The 16,552-nt window shown below is 39.7% G+C and overlaps 1 pseudogene; it reads left to right on the plus strand.

Moving 5' to 3' along the window:
* Window positions 1–1,415: 1,415 nt before the first annotated feature.
* LOC125396293 (small ribosomal subunit protein eS26 pseudogene) lies at window positions 1,416–1,777 on the plus strand (annotated as a pseudogene).
* The last annotated feature ends 14,775 nt before the right edge of the window (window positions 1,778–16,552 follow it).

The raw sequence follows: 16,552 nt of genomic DNA on the forward strand, positions 1-16,552 counted from the left end.
ACACACACACATGTATACACTAGGTGAGGGAGTATGGCTCAGTTAATAGAGAACACATAGCTAACACCAGCACCATAACTAAGGAAATAAGCAGCAAAACTGCACATAGGAACATCAAACCCAGTAGCAGCATCCCACAACTTTAGCAAACCTGGAAGACCCTACCCACCACCAAATCCATCTGTGTGACAAAGAGAAATAAATAATATGCTGACGTTCTTCAAATCGCACATTATAAAATCAAAGGAAACAAGCTGCTTAGAGGGAAAACTCTCAAAAAATATGAAGGTGGGAAATACTGCTGAAACGCTAAGTAAGTGGGGTTCATGTCAGTTCTCCCCAGTTTTGATGGGAATCCAATCACAGGTATGACAGACACTGTGAAAAGGTAGGCCAGTTGACTCCCATGTCCATGAGCAGATACAGAGTATCTAAATGGTGATGGCAGTGCTGAGAGGAAAAGGAAGGTGGAGGACTTGGATTTGGTGTTTGCAGGCCCGGCTGCCAGCAACAGTAGCAAGGCTCGTGAGGGGGTTCAGTGATTCAGTGGGAGAAGGTTCTCGATGTCAAGCCTAACTGCCTGCTTTCGACTCACTGAAGCTCTGGTGAAAGGAGAGACTGACTCCCACAGCTTGCCCTCCGACCTGCACAGGCACACACACATGTACACATACAAACATACATAGATACACGTGCACACACATGCATATATATTCACACGCACACATACATACATAGATACATGCGCACACACATGCATATATATTCACACATACATAGATACATGTGCACACACACACATATATGCATACAGGTACACACAGTGAAATATTTTTAAAGGTAATAGCAAAAAAAAAGAGAGAGAAAAGAAAACTTTGTTCATGCCTAGAAAAAACAAACTTTAATATTCAATGAATATAAATTTAGTCTTCAGAATTAAAAAGCTTCTAAAAAAGGGCTAGGAGATATTTATGACATATTTATGAAGATATTTTAAACATGATGCAAACAAAACAATATTTAATTTTTCATTTATAAATTGATCATCAGAATTAAAAGTGACTGCTCTTTCAAATACACCATCAGGAAATGGAAGTACTGAAAACTGCAAACTGAGAAAAGTGTTGCCTAGACACTGAAGACATTAAAGTCAAACCTATCACACATAAAGAACTTTCAGAACATAATAACCATGAAAATAATCTGGAAAAGGAGGGATAGTTCAAACATAGGATGGTTCACAATGACAGAATTAGAGCAAGAAACACAAGAAAGAATGTACAAATTAGTTTCTCAGTGAGAAATGTACAAATTAGTTGCTCAGTGAGAAATGTGCTTTTGAAATAAAAAGCACTAATTATTAAAACAATCAAAATTTAAAAACTAACAAAGGGTTTTGGGGACTTGGCTCCAAAATGACCAACAAAAAAAAAAAAAAAAAAAAAAGGAGAAACAACAGTCGTGCCAAAAAGAGCCTCAGCCATGTGTGGTCAATTCGCTGCACTAACTGCACCCACTGCGTGCCCAAGGACAAGGCCGTTAAGAAGTTTGTCATTTGGAACATCGTAGAGGCTGCTGCCATCGGGACATATCCGAAGCAAGTGTCTTCAATGCTTGTATGCTCCCCAAACTCTATGTCAAGCTGCATTACTGTGTGAGCTGTGCTGTCCATAGCAAGGTAGTCAGGAATCAATCTCGGGAAGCTCAAAAGGACAGAACACCCCCACGATTTAGGACTGCTGGTGCTGCCCCACGACCTCCACCAAAGCCCATGTAAAGTGGCATCATAAAGATAGAAGAAAACACCTTGGAAAAATAAAATGGGACGTATACTTAAAAAAAAAAAAACTAACAAAGGATGGCAAGCTATGTTTCAACAGGAATCCTCATACACTTTGGCTAAAGACCTTGAATTTGGTTGTCTTTAAAACATGTGATTCACCCTCCTTTTGCTTAGTTTTAACTCAGGAAAAAGAAAAACAGACATCCAAGGATTTAAACATGAGAGCTCACCACTCTGTTTTAGGATCTGCTAACTACTACTAACCCATTTCTCTAAGCAAGTCCATGAAAAAGCAACCGCCATCCACCCATGCAATGGACTAACCTTCAGAGGAACACGCACACAATGGCTTAGAAACGGAAGGCAGCAGCATAATTCCACTTCACTGATAAAGTAAACCCGAGCATTTTCTGCCATCCTCACGCCTGGGAACTCCAGTCACACTGCAGAAGTGGCAACTGTGTCAGGAGTTACTATACCCACTTTGATTTTGAAAACCCTAGCTGTTAGAAAGGCAATATAACAGAATGATATCAAACTGTCAGTCAGTAGAAAAGAATTATTCATGTTTCTCACGTTAGCCCATTGGAAATTAAGCACATGCTGGTGGATTTGTCCTGTCACTCATGCGACTACCATAATTGGAATCTTCAGCAGCTGAGGCCACAGAGGGCAAAGAAGCCAGTAATTTACATATCACATTAAACATGTGATGACAGAAAGGCTGGGCAACTTTGTTTTTATTTTCATGCATTTCACAGATGCAAGATGGAAGAGGGAAAGGCATTGAATGCATCCCAAAGGGAAACACGGACTATAGAACAGGCAGGAAACCCTTGCTTAAAATAAATACATAATTCAGGGGAAAAACACAAAATGCTACAGCAGTTGCCTGTGGGAAATAGAAATGGGGATGAAGGAAGATTGAGGAAGAATTAGTTTTTGTATAGTTTTTAAACATATTCTCAAATGTGATCATGTTCGCAGGTTGTATTTCTAAGGAGAAACTAAACAACAACATTTGAATAGCTGAGTGTAGTCTGTCAGAAAGATTGCCACCTCAGGTTAGTCCAGAAAAATGGATCTAGTGCCAAGACTTCATGCTTCAGATCAGAACTTAAAACTTAGTATTGTTTATGAAAGTTGTATTTGACATATTAACTGCCGCACCTCCTGCAGAGATGGGGAAAGAGTGGCTGGCCACTCTGCAATTAGAGATGGGGATAGGATATAAATTATTGATACTGGTATGGTATCACATAGCTGCGGAAACACAAGTCTAATCTGATCTATTGTTCTTTTATGCATAACGAGAAGCTGATCCTCTTCCCTTTACATGAAATAGCAAATCTGCATTCACTTGGCATCTTTTGAAACATTTATGTGCACAGCCTGAATGTCAACTGCTTTCCACAGAGAAGGACAGCGTGCAGTTGTCCCTTCTCAGACTGTCACTGAAGGATGTTTCCCTTTGTCACATGGTATCTTTACCTCCTACTTTAAATGCTTCTGAAGCGCTGGCAGGCCTCCAATACCAGATCAGATATCTCCTACTTGCAGGTATACATCGATAATAAGTATATCTATCTGATATATTGATGGAGTAAGTGTCCTTTGTGCCTAGACTTTGTCTCCAGGTAGATTTTGCTTGAGGTGGGGGCCCCGTTTGTGTTAGGAAAGCTTATTAGACTTCTGAGCTCACCTGGTGTACAAATCACAGGAAAAGATGTTGGGAATTGTTCCATACAAACCAGAAAACTTCATAGTTCATCTAAAATAATAGTACAGTCTTCATAATACTACTATGACCTCTTCTTCTCCATACCTTACAAAGTCTCCTTATGTTGTCAAAGGGACTCTTACAACACACTGACATGGCCAACATCACTGTAATATACCACATACTTATCTTTAAATCAAGTCCACGTTGAAAGCTCTATAATTTGAAGCAATAAAGGGGCTCTCTGTGATGCTCAGAGATGCAACAATAAGGATAGCAGTTCATACAAAATCCTGAACATTTTAGGAAATGCCAGGTGATTGGTCAGTCGTAGTTCAGGAATATTCTGCGAAGTTATACATGGAGAAGTTTTGGTCATATTGTGAAAAAGAAAAGAGGTGATATTTAATCCAATGCTTATTAAGAATTATTAATAGCTTAATTTAATGGATCATTACTACATATAGAATATTATAAAGAAATATACTTGTAATAATTGTGTATGTAGTAGCTTGCTTGGGTCTTGTACTTTCTACATTTGAAAACATGTAACTCCAATCATCAAACTTGTCAATAGGCATGCAGTTTCTTGTGTAGTTACTCAGTACAGGCTCATAGTTCATAATGTGATTTTTATCTATTTGAAAACTCTTGGTAAAGCCTAGTGGACCATATCTATGATCTGAAGACTAAAAAATCATGGTCAGTAGGATCACTCAAGTTCATGACTATCCTGGGCTGTATATAAGAATGTGATAACTCAAAACAATCAGTCAAATAAAAACAGACAAAGAAAACACACTTTCTAAAGTATGACTCATCATTTCAATACTAACGTGCGTTTAAGATCCAGAAAACACAGAAGAGTTGATGTGGGAGGCCCCTCTGTATGCTGCAAGTGTGTCTTATTACCATTGGCTAATAAAGAAACTTCTTTGACCTATGGCAGGGCATAATATAGCTAGATGAGAAATCCAAGCAGAGATACAGGGAGAAAAAAGGCATGGTCAGGGAGAAGCCAGCAGCCACTGGAGGAGTAAGATACCAGAGCATTAGTGGTAAGCCATGGGGAACATGGCAATACGCAGATTATTAGAAATGTATTAATTTATATTAATAATTATAATAGAGCTAACCAGTAAGAAGCCTGAGTCATTGGCCAAACAATAATTAATAGTAAGCCTCTGGGTGGCCGTGGGGACTGGCAGGCAAGAGAGAAACTGGTTTAGTGTGACTGGACAGGACAGGACAAAGACTTCCAACTACAGACAGCAAGTGAGACCTTATTACAGTAGCAGTTTACCAAACCTTACTGAGAAGTGTCTTTTAGTGTCTTGGTTGAAAAAGCAAAGATCTAAAGTGATTAACTGACAGTGTATCCACTTCATAGTGGCCGATGCCAAGCTGTCAGACTCTGAGAAGATTGACAGTTGAGGGTAGAACCTGAGAGTAGGGACACTAGACATTGGCTTAGGTAAAAGAAGTCTTTTGACAAGATAGCACCCGAATGGAGCCTGATGGAGTTAGCTGAGCCGAATGAACTGTGCCTGCACAGACAGGAAACGTGAGGACCCTGCTCAAATGAAAACCTGGCTTCCGCATGAGAGGCTAATGAACCATTTGAAGCACCTACCTTTGTAACACTAACCGAAGAGCCTGAGATCTGATTTCACTGCAGCTTGCTAGTCTGCTCCCTTCCCATCTTAAAATTGCAAATATGAGCTACGGGGCTAAATGTCCAATGTCACAAGTAATCCAATCTTTACTAATCAAAATGGTTGGACAGCATATTTCAAGACGCCGTATCAGCGACCAGCAACAACCAGTGCAGGCTGGGAGATGAGAAGAGCTAGTTCTTGGAGAGGAGAGCCTGGCGCACATTCAGGACAGAAAAAGCATGCATTCAAATGAAATCATTAGCAGAACCTAGCAGCTGATCCCTTCGTGCGCAGAAATGAAGAGCCTGTCAGAGTGGAACACAGTGCAAACCAGTCAAGTAAGAGAGGACTTGAAATTTTCATCTTCCCCCACTAAAACAAAAGACATCAAAAATACATCAGCTGGCATTTTCTAACTTGAAAGAGTATTATTTCCCTTAATATGGGAATCATGCTAGAAGAGAGATCTAGTTTTGCTTACTCTTTTGTATTTTCTGTCACCTGTGATTCAATACACTGTATGTTTCCTATACTGGGTACATTTAGATACAGAACCATTAGCCTTCATAATAAAAAATCAATACAGGCACTTGAATAAATATTCATCCAGCATGAATGTTTATTACATCAAAAATCACAGTATTATAATGGAAAACGAGATTTTCCTCTTACACATCAAAGAACTCAGTGCTGGCACTTAGGGAGTTCCGTCACAAAAGCACATGCTGCTGGTGTGTGACAATCCCAGCTCCCGATGAAGATTGGCAGATTCTTTCCCACCTACAAGTCAAACTCATTAAAATGGCAATCTGCTTGTAGACAATCAGATCGATGATGAGCGCCTGCAGTCACCTTGTCATGTTTTATAATGTGTCATGCAAGCATGGCAAACCTATCTTCAATACACAAGCACCCACCACTCAGCGCCACGTAAGGAAAAACACTGTCACGGTTTCTAATGCAGCCCTAAACTTACCCCCCCCCAATATGATTTTCATATCAATAGCCCAAAACATTGTGAAAATAATTTATATGCACATTGGTCTGAGCTAAAGAATAGATTATAAATGAGGTTTTTTGGGTTTTGTTTTTTACAAACAAAAGGCTATGCATATGATGAAAATTTTCTCTTTGAGCTAGATTTCGCATACAGGTTGAGGACAAGGGAAGGTTGAGTGCTTTATCTTGACTTTCTACAGGGCTCAGAGTTCATACTCCATGGAGCTCTACAGTTTGGGCTCTAGGTGTGCCTTGAAATAAAACTTGTAGTGATAAAGTCATTGGCAGAATTAAAAAAAAAACAAAACCCTTCCTAGTTGTGTCAGGACCATGTAAAACATCTCCATTGATGCTGCGTATAAGTATTCATTTTGTCACCTCAAATTCTTGTGCCCTAATTTCAGAAATGGGTGTTTAAACAAGACCATGGCATCCGTTTTCTTCATGGCCTCCCAGCACCTGGTATGCTGTTTCCAAACAGGAAATGGTTCCCATCCAAAATCATTAGCAGTCTGTGGGTAAATGTTTCTTATTTCACAGAGAACCAGTGACTAGCCTCAGACAGGGCCAGGTGTTGGCAGGAGCTCAGCGTGCCCAAGGAAGAGTGCATGGCTTTCACTTGCCCTGCTAACACTTGACCTCGAGTCTCCACACTCTGTCAAATAAGTCAGAGTAGAGACATTACTGCCCTCACTCATAAGTGGATGCCAGCTATGAACAAAGGCTATCAAGCCTATAGTTTATGATCCTAGAGAAGCTAAGAAATAAGATGAATTCTGAGAAAAACATATATAGACCCATCTGGAAAGTGGAAACAGACAAGATCGCCTGACAAAATTGAGAGCATGGGGGTGGGGATATAAGGGAGAGTGGAAGGGGAAGATGAGGGGAGAATGGAGAAGTAAGGAGAACTTGAGAGAACGGGATAGTTGAGAAAGAGGAAAGATGGGTGATGAGAGCAAGGAAAGAGATATCTTGATTGAGGGAGTCATTATAGCGTTAGCAAGAAACCTGGCTTGAGAGAAATTCCCAGGAATTCACAAGGATGACCCTAGTTATGACTCTAAGCAATAGGGGAGAGGGTCCCGATCTTGACTCGTCCTGTAGTCAGACTGATGGATATCTTAAATGTCACCAAAGAACCTTCATCCAGCAACTGATGGAAGCAGAGGCAGAGACCTGCATCAGAGCACTGAACTGAGCTCCCAAAGTCCAGCTGAAGAATGGAAGGAATGAGAATATAAGCAAAGTGGTAAAGGCCATGATGGGGACACCCACTGAAACAGTCTACCTGAGCTAATGGGAGCTCACCAACTACAGCCGGACTGGGAAAGAACAAGCATAGGACCAAACTAGTCCCTCTTAATGTGGTCGACAGTTGTATGATTGGGGCAGACTGGAGGGGAGGGGGGCACTGGCAGTGGCACCAGGATTTATCCCTATGGCATGTACTGGCTTTTGGGGAACCTATTCTCTTTGAATGATACCTTGCTCAGCCTAGATATAATAGGGAGGCCCTTTAACCTTCCCCAAAGCAATGTGCCTTACCCTCTCTGAGGAGTGGATTGGGGTAGGATGGGAGGATATGTAGAGGGAATGGGAGTAGGGGAGGGAATGGGAACTTAGATTGGTATGTATAATGAAAAAAGATAGTTTGTTTTCTTTTTGAAAAAAGAAAAAGAAATAAAAGAAACATTGCTGGTGGTTTTACCTGCCTTTCCTAGGCCTCTTGGAGAGTTGCCATGAAGGCCGACTGTATAGCAAGCTGTTATTTTTCTGAAACACGAGTTTAGTGTCTTTGAACTGTGACAGGCCTTCTGAGAACTGAGTTCTTCTGTAGCAGTGGTTTTGTCTAGGTGTTCTCGGTTTTCACTGGGAATGTTTGTGGCCTGAGATTTACCCAGGCTTTAGACTATAGTCCCCACATTTACCTCCTTCTTGCTTCATAGAAAGCTCTCCCAACTACACATACACACCACCTGCCCTCATTTCCCATTCTCCCTGCATTGTCTAAATTTATTTATAATGGGAATCATTGCTGAAATGCAAACACAGGCAAAGAAGACTAATCGCTCCTGAAGGTAGCCTTCAAAGACTAGTTTCTACCCAGCTCTGACTAAGACCCTGTCTTCTATGCTTTCATCCTGGGACATACATACCTGCCAAAGTCTGTGAAGACGACACACACTCAGAACCCCAGTCTTCTCCATTCAGATGGCAAGTGTTTTACTCATTGTCTTCTCATTTGAAGTTACAGTTCTTTGATATTTTCAATAGAAGAAATCCCATGTCCCAGGAAAAATGAAGGAATGGGATGATGGCTTTCATAACTTTTTTGAAAAAGGAAACTTTGAAAGACAATAGATCAGTATTCAAGAGTGTTGATATCATCAGACTAGGAAATCTCAAGAGATAGGAAACAGTGGGCCAGCTCAGTGTCTGAACCACATTTTACTGTAGGCCATGATTCGAGGAGGGAGAAGCTATGTCTGGTAGGCCACAGGTATGGAGAAACTTCTAGTCTAGTGACACTAATGCAGGTGCAATTCAGAGACCAAAAGAAGAACACTTTGAGCAGAGAGAACCAAAGTTTGAAGGAAGGCCGCTTCATGTCTTCCCCCAAATGTTGATCAGAGTCTGAAAAACCAACTCAAGACAACTAAAGAAACATCCACAAAAGATTACAGGGAGAAAATCCAATTAGAGTACTAAAGTTCATTAGTAGTCATACTGAGAACCTTGAGTTCTGCTGTGATTCATGGATCAAAGTATAACCCCAAACCATGTGATTATAATTCCATTTAACCATGAGTAAATGCAAGCCTCAAAATGACCAGTGTGCGGTGAACTTAATCATACACCATAAAAATTTAAACAGCAATTTTAGAAATAATAACATATGTAAAATGTCATGTGCTTGGTATCTAATAATAGAAATAGCAGGGCATAGTGCATATTACTTTAAGAAATATGATGAAGAAAAGTAAGAAAGCATAAAAAAACAGATGAAGGTAGATCTAAAAGAGCTCAAGACCAGCCTGATATACATAGAGAGTTCCAGGATCACCAGAGAAAAATATGAGGCCATGTCTCAATAAATAAATAGAAAGATAGAAAAACAAACAGAGAGATAGATAGATAGATAGATAGATAGATAGATAGATAGATAGATAGACAGACAGACAGACAGATGCATTTAGCTGACTCATAATGAGTAGGGGAGAGTCAATTACTTGAAACTGACCTTGAAATTGCATTTTTAATAGGATTAGTAGAAAAAGACAATAAAACTATTCCTGTGAGTGCATATCATATGTTCAAAAGATAGTAAAAGAATGGAATGTACAAATTAGACACATGAATGATTTGAAAGTATACTCAGACTCTTAACAACTAAAAACTATATTTTGTGCTACAAATAAGAAATTTTATAAATATAAATATGAAATATTCAAAAAATAAGAGTCAACTATCTTACAAGACATTAAAATTAATTTTGTAATTTTTTTCACTTATAGGCAATAATTTTCTGAACCTATTTCCGAAAAGTGTGGAACTCATATTATCACAGAGCATAGTCATGTACACAGGAAAAACATGTCTGCCAACTGTGGACCCCACACACATGAGTGGTTCCATAGATTCATCATAGATCTGAAAAGTTTCTGTCACTTAGTTAGTTCACAGATTAACATCATGGCACGATACACTGTACACATATCTGTGATGATCCTGATGAGAACACTCCTACCTTATTGCCAGTCACACAGAAGCAAACACATGTATCACACGTGATACTTGATAATGGCAAAAGTGACTGACAATGACTTCACTAAACACTTCCTACACACTGCACCACTTTTTAATGATTTTTGGAACATATCCCTTTAACTTATATAAAATGTTTGTGGTAAAACCATAGTTTTGTCTCATCAGCACAAGCCTTAGATAGTTCATGCTTGCCACGTCTCTTCAGTCTGTCAAGTAGCTAGTGTGAGCAGCTGCCCTACACCTTCTGGATGTGCAACAGCTGCCCTACACCTTCTGGGTGTGAGTGAATTCACTCACAGCATCCACATTCACATGAAGCAACACCGGTACCCCTCATTGAGTCATATGTGACTACAGTAGGATTTTGCGTCCATGGTTACTATTTTTTTTAATAATTCCCAGTATTTCAAAGCCAGTGAAACAACAGAGGCAAACTCATTATCATGTAATCCTATTTCTATGCTTTATGACAGATCAGCAAATTCAGCATCTGTTAGCAGCCTGTGAAACTTTCAACAAGAGAACTCATGGTGACAGAGAGCCTCATTTTTATTCCAAGTATGTCTAGGGCAACATTTCGGCAGATGCTTTACAAACTGAATGTACACAAGTGAGTAAATTCCCCTTCACACCCATAAGTATTGTATAAAAGCAGCCACTGTATTGTTTACCAGCCTTCAATTATACTTTTATACAGAGTAAATGATATACATAATCATAAGCTACTCAGCTGCAAATTATTTGGAAGAAAAAGTTATTAAATGTTATTGTAAAGAAAGACATAATTAACATTAATATCTCCAGTAAGAAACATTCAAACATGTCAAATAATGGTATAAGGAAAAAGAACACTTTGATACTCATTTGAGCAGATTTGGGATGACATACACACATAACACAGCACTTTAATTTAAAAGTATGAATATACATACAATTTCTACAATGTTTATAAAATTGCCTTCTTGAAAAGCATTTTTAAGTCTAAAATCCTTAAATACATTTTCACTATAACAACAGCAATTTGGAGGTGGCTGCATAGCTTTAAAAAAAGAAAATATAAAATACTAACAATTACTTTGTACCACATAGAGTGTTCATTAGGTCATTTATGCATTTTCAGTTACTCACAGATTCTAACAACAATTGCCTAGAAAGAACTTGGCTAATAAAGAGAAATACAAATGAATAAAGATGGCATCGCTCTCTTCAGAGTTGATCATCAAGTAGATAAATTAAAGGTAAGTGTGAACTCAGTCTCATAGACTTTTATGTATTTGTCTTTTGCTTTTCATCCTACTTGGTAACATCCTCAAAAATATGGTATTATTGTCATTGTTAGAAATCATAAACAAACCTTATACTTGTTTTTAAAAACAAAAACTTCATCATTGATGTCTACATGTTAATTAAAAAATATTATCTTGTCCTGAGACTTATGGATATACATTTATTTAGTATTAGAAATTGTGTATTTCTGTTTCAGTCCATCTTCCCTGATATAGTGAAATACAATAATCTGGCAGATTATAAACAACCACAATCTATTTCTCACAGATCTGTATGCTGGAAAACCTAAGACTAAGACTCCACAGAACTGGGGGGGGGGGACTTTTCTGTTTCATATATGACACTACCACAAAGTCCTGAATGCAAAGCTCTCTGGAAACCTATCTACAAATGACCTTAGTCCTTATCACCTACTAACACCATCACATTCATAAGAAAGCTTCAGCATATTAACCTGAGGGAACACCTACCTTCTATCTATAGCTCTGCTCGGGATATACAACATGATGCATTGATGTCTGCAAGGTTCTTTCTACACAATCACTATATTAGGTGTGTGTGTGTGTGTGTGTGTGTGTGTGTGTGTGTGTGAGAGAGAGAGAGAGAGAGAGAAAGATTTAGCATTACTCTCTCAGTAGGGTATAAAAAAATTACCATGTTCTACATTAGATTTCTATAAATTGTTCATTCTGCATTGCTGTAGGAAATTCTACAGCCAGTAGCCTTTAAGTTACCTGCCCACTTGGGCATGGCCTCTTATACTATAAATGCCGATTTAAAGTGTGTGCTTCCTCTCTCTTCCGGCTGCTGGATTCTATTCCTGTTCCCTGTTCATGCAGAGGATTGTGATCTGTGAGTCTACCCCTAAATAAATAACTCCTTATTGTACTCAATTCTGAGCTTCTGTGGAATTTCTTTCTAGTATCTGTCTTCATCTGGCACCCCACCTGGATCTGAACTCCACGCCTACAGTATGGACCAGTCTAAAACGTCCTAACAGTCCACAGCTCAGAAGGTCTCCCATCCCTGCCTGCTTGGCTTGCTTTCACCTACTAAGCAGGTTTTTTTTAAACACCTGCCACAGCAGAGCTAAGTGCATGTGGCAACTTGGAAATTTCCTAAGCTGGCACACACCCTTACCCCACTGCCGCATTCCCTGCCACACAGCAACATGCACAGCTTCTGGTTTGTGTCCCCGGCTCCTGAGTTCTGGGCTCCTTGCTCCATGTACAGAATTGATTTAATTGCTTTTAATTTGCCAAGCAAAGCAAATTTGTCAGTATTAAACCAGCACCAAGGCAAAAAAAAAAACCCAAAGGAGCTCAGGACTGTTCGTGGTGCCACTGGTTGCACCACTGCTGGCCGTGATCTGCAACCATGACACCTGCTGGTGGTCTCAGGTCACATCTTGTAACTACTAATGTTACGTTTTTTACTTTCAAAATATTTTTACAATTCTGTTTTCTGAGAGGTTGTGTGTGTGTGTGTGTGTGTGTGTGTTTTCTTTTTTTCTTTCAAATTCCTCACATTGAGGCTAAAATCAATAGTTGGTATGGTTCTGATAAAAACCATAAAACATGAGATGTCTTGTGGCTTAACACATTGTATCGCCAGGAGAACATTGCATATGTTGAGAAGAATGTGCAGTAAGCTTGAGACATCTTTATATGTCTATCATTGTTCTATAGTGTTTTTCAAGTTTGCTGTTTCCTAGAGCTGAGTACATGGTTCTAGATGGGCACTAAGGTTTACCTAGAATATGTATGTATGGGGCTACCCTAGCATGTGGCAGGCTCGAATCATGACACCATACACAAGAACTGCCCTAGAGCTTGGTTTTATAGGCGTCAGTGTGGACTGGGACCATGAAGGCTGAACTCAGGGTGCACTGGGATCATTTCACTAGCCTGCTACTGAGGTTCATGGCAAAAATGTCAAATATTTATTCCCCTTATCTCACACGAAGTTGCTTCTCTCTCTGTGATGTGCTGCAAGGCTTAGCAAAGGAATGATATGCTAATGCAAACCTGTCCTTCTTACCCTCTTCTTGTGGCTTTTCTGATTTCGGGAGCCTGTGTCATCTCCTACCTTGATTTCTTAGCTCTCAAAATGTGTTTTGTGCGTTGATCATCAATATGGTTTGTATATTAAACAACCCCAAAAGCTTGTCAATCGAAAGCTTAGTCTTTGGTTCTCCATGTTCATGGGTGAGTCCAGGAGGTAAGCAGACAGTGAAGCTCTGACCTCACTAGTGCATTATTCCATGTCTTGACTCATAGATGTGAGGGAGGAAGATATGCTACAAAAGCAAGTCCTTCTTGTGATCTGGCCATTGTTTTGTAAGCAGGTAAGCCCTCCACATTATCCTAGACATGAGGTTTTTCTTGCACAGTCCCAAAATGACAAGGCCAAGAAGCCAGGGAACCTGTCTTTGTTAGGGCTTCTACTGTTGTGAAGAGATACCATGACCATGGCAACTCTTACAAAGCAAAACATTTCATTGAGGTGGTGACTTAAAGTTTTAGAGGTTCAGTCCATTATCATCATGGCAGGAGCATGGTAGCATGAAGGTAGGTATTGTGATGCCTACATCTTGATCAGAAGGCAACAGAAAGAAGATTATGACACAAAGGGTAGTTTGAACATAGGAGAACCCAAAGCTCACTCCCATGGTGACATACTTCCTCCAACAAGGCCACACATACTCCAACAAGGCCACAACTCCTAACAGTGCCAGACTCTATGACATTATGGGGATCAATTACATTCAAATTACTTCAAAACCTCTAGAACCATGAGTCAAAATACACTGTTTCTCCTTTGAATTGATTTCTCTGGGTTTTCTTGCTGCAGTGGAAAGCCGACTAATGTAACTCTTATTTAAAGGAATAATTCCATAGATAAACAAGTTCCCAAAAGTCTTAATTTCCCATCATACCAATGTCCTAATCCTTAACATTCTAACCTACTCAGTATTAAAGGTAGAATACGGAGTATTAGCAATTATTACAGGTGAGATCGTAATAGCTATGTTATAACAGAACAACTTCTATTTTTAAAAAAAATTAAAGGCAATACTGGCTCAAATATACAAAGAAAGTATGTTCCCTTGAATGTGCAGTGTTTTCCTGTTTCATAGTGTGTCTTTTGACTTTGTTCTTGAAAACAGGACATTTGAAAATAACAGCCAAGTCTGTGACTTTGTAGATAAACTCAGATCCAGGATAGTCTTCATTGATTAGGTAAGCTTCCTACAGAATTAAATTTAGCCCAAGGAGACCTGAATGGAGAGACCTTATTATTTTCAGAAGATGCATTCTTGCCTGTGTTACATGCAGTCTTATACTCAAACAGCCTTGGCTGCTTTTCTGTCTTCATTTTCCAGAGGGCGCCACTCTAGCTTTCCTTAGCGCTGTGGACGGTCTAGTAGATGTTACCTGTAACATCTTGCCTTAGGTGTGTGCATGTCCATAAACTCTTACAGCTCTCAGGGGACCTTCCTGTCACAATTCCTTCCTCTGAGTAAAACAGTGACTAATCCTCAAAGGATTTTCAGAACATTAATACTTTGAAATTAAATTACTCTGCTTAGATCTCTCTCTGCCCCCCAGGCATTGGGATTAAAGGCGTGTACTTCAACACCTTGAGGTCACAGAGGTCAATCTACCTCTGCCCCTTGAAGTCACAGAGGTCAACCTACCTCTGCCTCCCTTGTGTTGGGATTAAAGGTGTATACCACCACACCCAACTACTTTCTTTCTTTCTTTTTACTTTAAGAACTTTAAAACTTTTATCCTGCATATATTTTTAACACACTGTAAACCATTTAGAGGTTTTCTTCCTCTTTGAATCTCTCTTTACTGTATATATCTCTTTTTCTGACCACATGAGTCTTTAATGGGTAGGACTAAAGCCATGGCTTTGACAGCTAGCTCCAGCCCATTTTTTAGCTTTCCAGCCTCGTGGCTGAGGTACCAGCCAGAGCTGTGTTCATTGCCACAACTCTATGGCGTTTCAAGATCCTTGCCAGCAAGCAAGCTGCAGCATTCTGCTCACAGACCACACTCAGTCGGACTGCCTGCCTGAAAGAGTCAGAGTTTGCCCTGGCAGGACAGCCCAGAAAGCTGGCATTTTAAAACAGCGCAGCTTTTTTCCTGTTATGGCTGAAAACCAAAAGCATGCATTCAGCTTTTCATCAATACTGTTTAAGTGTTTCGTGGCAGGACCTTTTAATGAGCTACAAAGTTTTGCAGCTAAAGCTGAGTCAGGAAGCCTCTCTTAGATGAGAGCATTTGCTTGCCTCTAGCAAGCAGAGCAGACCTGAGAAATTGCTGCTACCAAGAAAACATGCTGTACTCTATTCTTTCCCAAGCTTTCTGTGGATTCGGTTATCCACGTGGGCGCCATATGTAACATGAGGGCTGGCTTGTTGGGGTTTCTGTCCTGCCCAGTACCCCACAACTGGCAAGCCCCCAAAGAAAATCACACGGAGTCTACATTAGATTTTAAACTGATTGGCCCATTAGGTCAGGCTTCTTATTAGTCCTTGTAACTTATATTAATCCATTATCATTATCTATGTTAGCCATAATGGCTCAGTACCTTTTCCAGATGGGCAGCTTACATGTTTCCTCTCTGGTGGTCTGGGCAGAACTGCGGACAAGCTTCCTGCTTCCCAGAATACTCCCAGTCTCTTTGCTCCACCCCTACTTCCTGTTTGGCTTTCCCGCCTATACTGCCTGCCTGGCCAATCAGCGTTTTATTAAGATATGATTGACAGAATACAGATAATTCTCCCACACCAGTAACCAGACTGGCACTGGACCAGGAGATGGGTCAAGGGTAATTAAAATGCTTTTCCTTATGGAGCATATGCAGCTGTCTGCTATGGAGCTTTTGCTGTTTTCCTAAGATTTCCTAGAGAGCTTTTTCCCAGTTTCTGGGTGGCTTTACCATTGTAATGAGGAAGTAAGACCTTGGAGATCTCTTGCTCACCACTTTGCTAATTTAGAGCCTCCTGAGTTCATAATACAAGTTAAAACATTTATTCAGTCACCACTATTTAATCACTACTTCATGCAAATTAAGCAAGAGATTAACATATCTGAAACATTTATAGTGAGAGAGATATATACTGCCTTCCTTTTAAATTTTATGACAAAAGGTAGAAGGTATTTAATACATCATCTGGTTCTTTGGGAAGAAATCATTCACTATACTGCTGTTAGGTCAAATTTTCATAAAAAAACATCTGTAATTTTATAATCAGTTCTTAGTAAACCCAATTATAAAATCACATCAAGGTGATATGCCCCTAAAATATAAAGAACCTAC

This window comes from Myodes glareolus, chromosome 8 (assembly GCF_982192425.1).
Source record: "Myodes glareolus chromosome 8, mMyoGla1.1, whole genome shotgun sequence".
NCBI lineage: Eukaryota > Metazoa > Chordata > Mammalia > Rodentia > Cricetidae > Myodes > Myodes glareolus.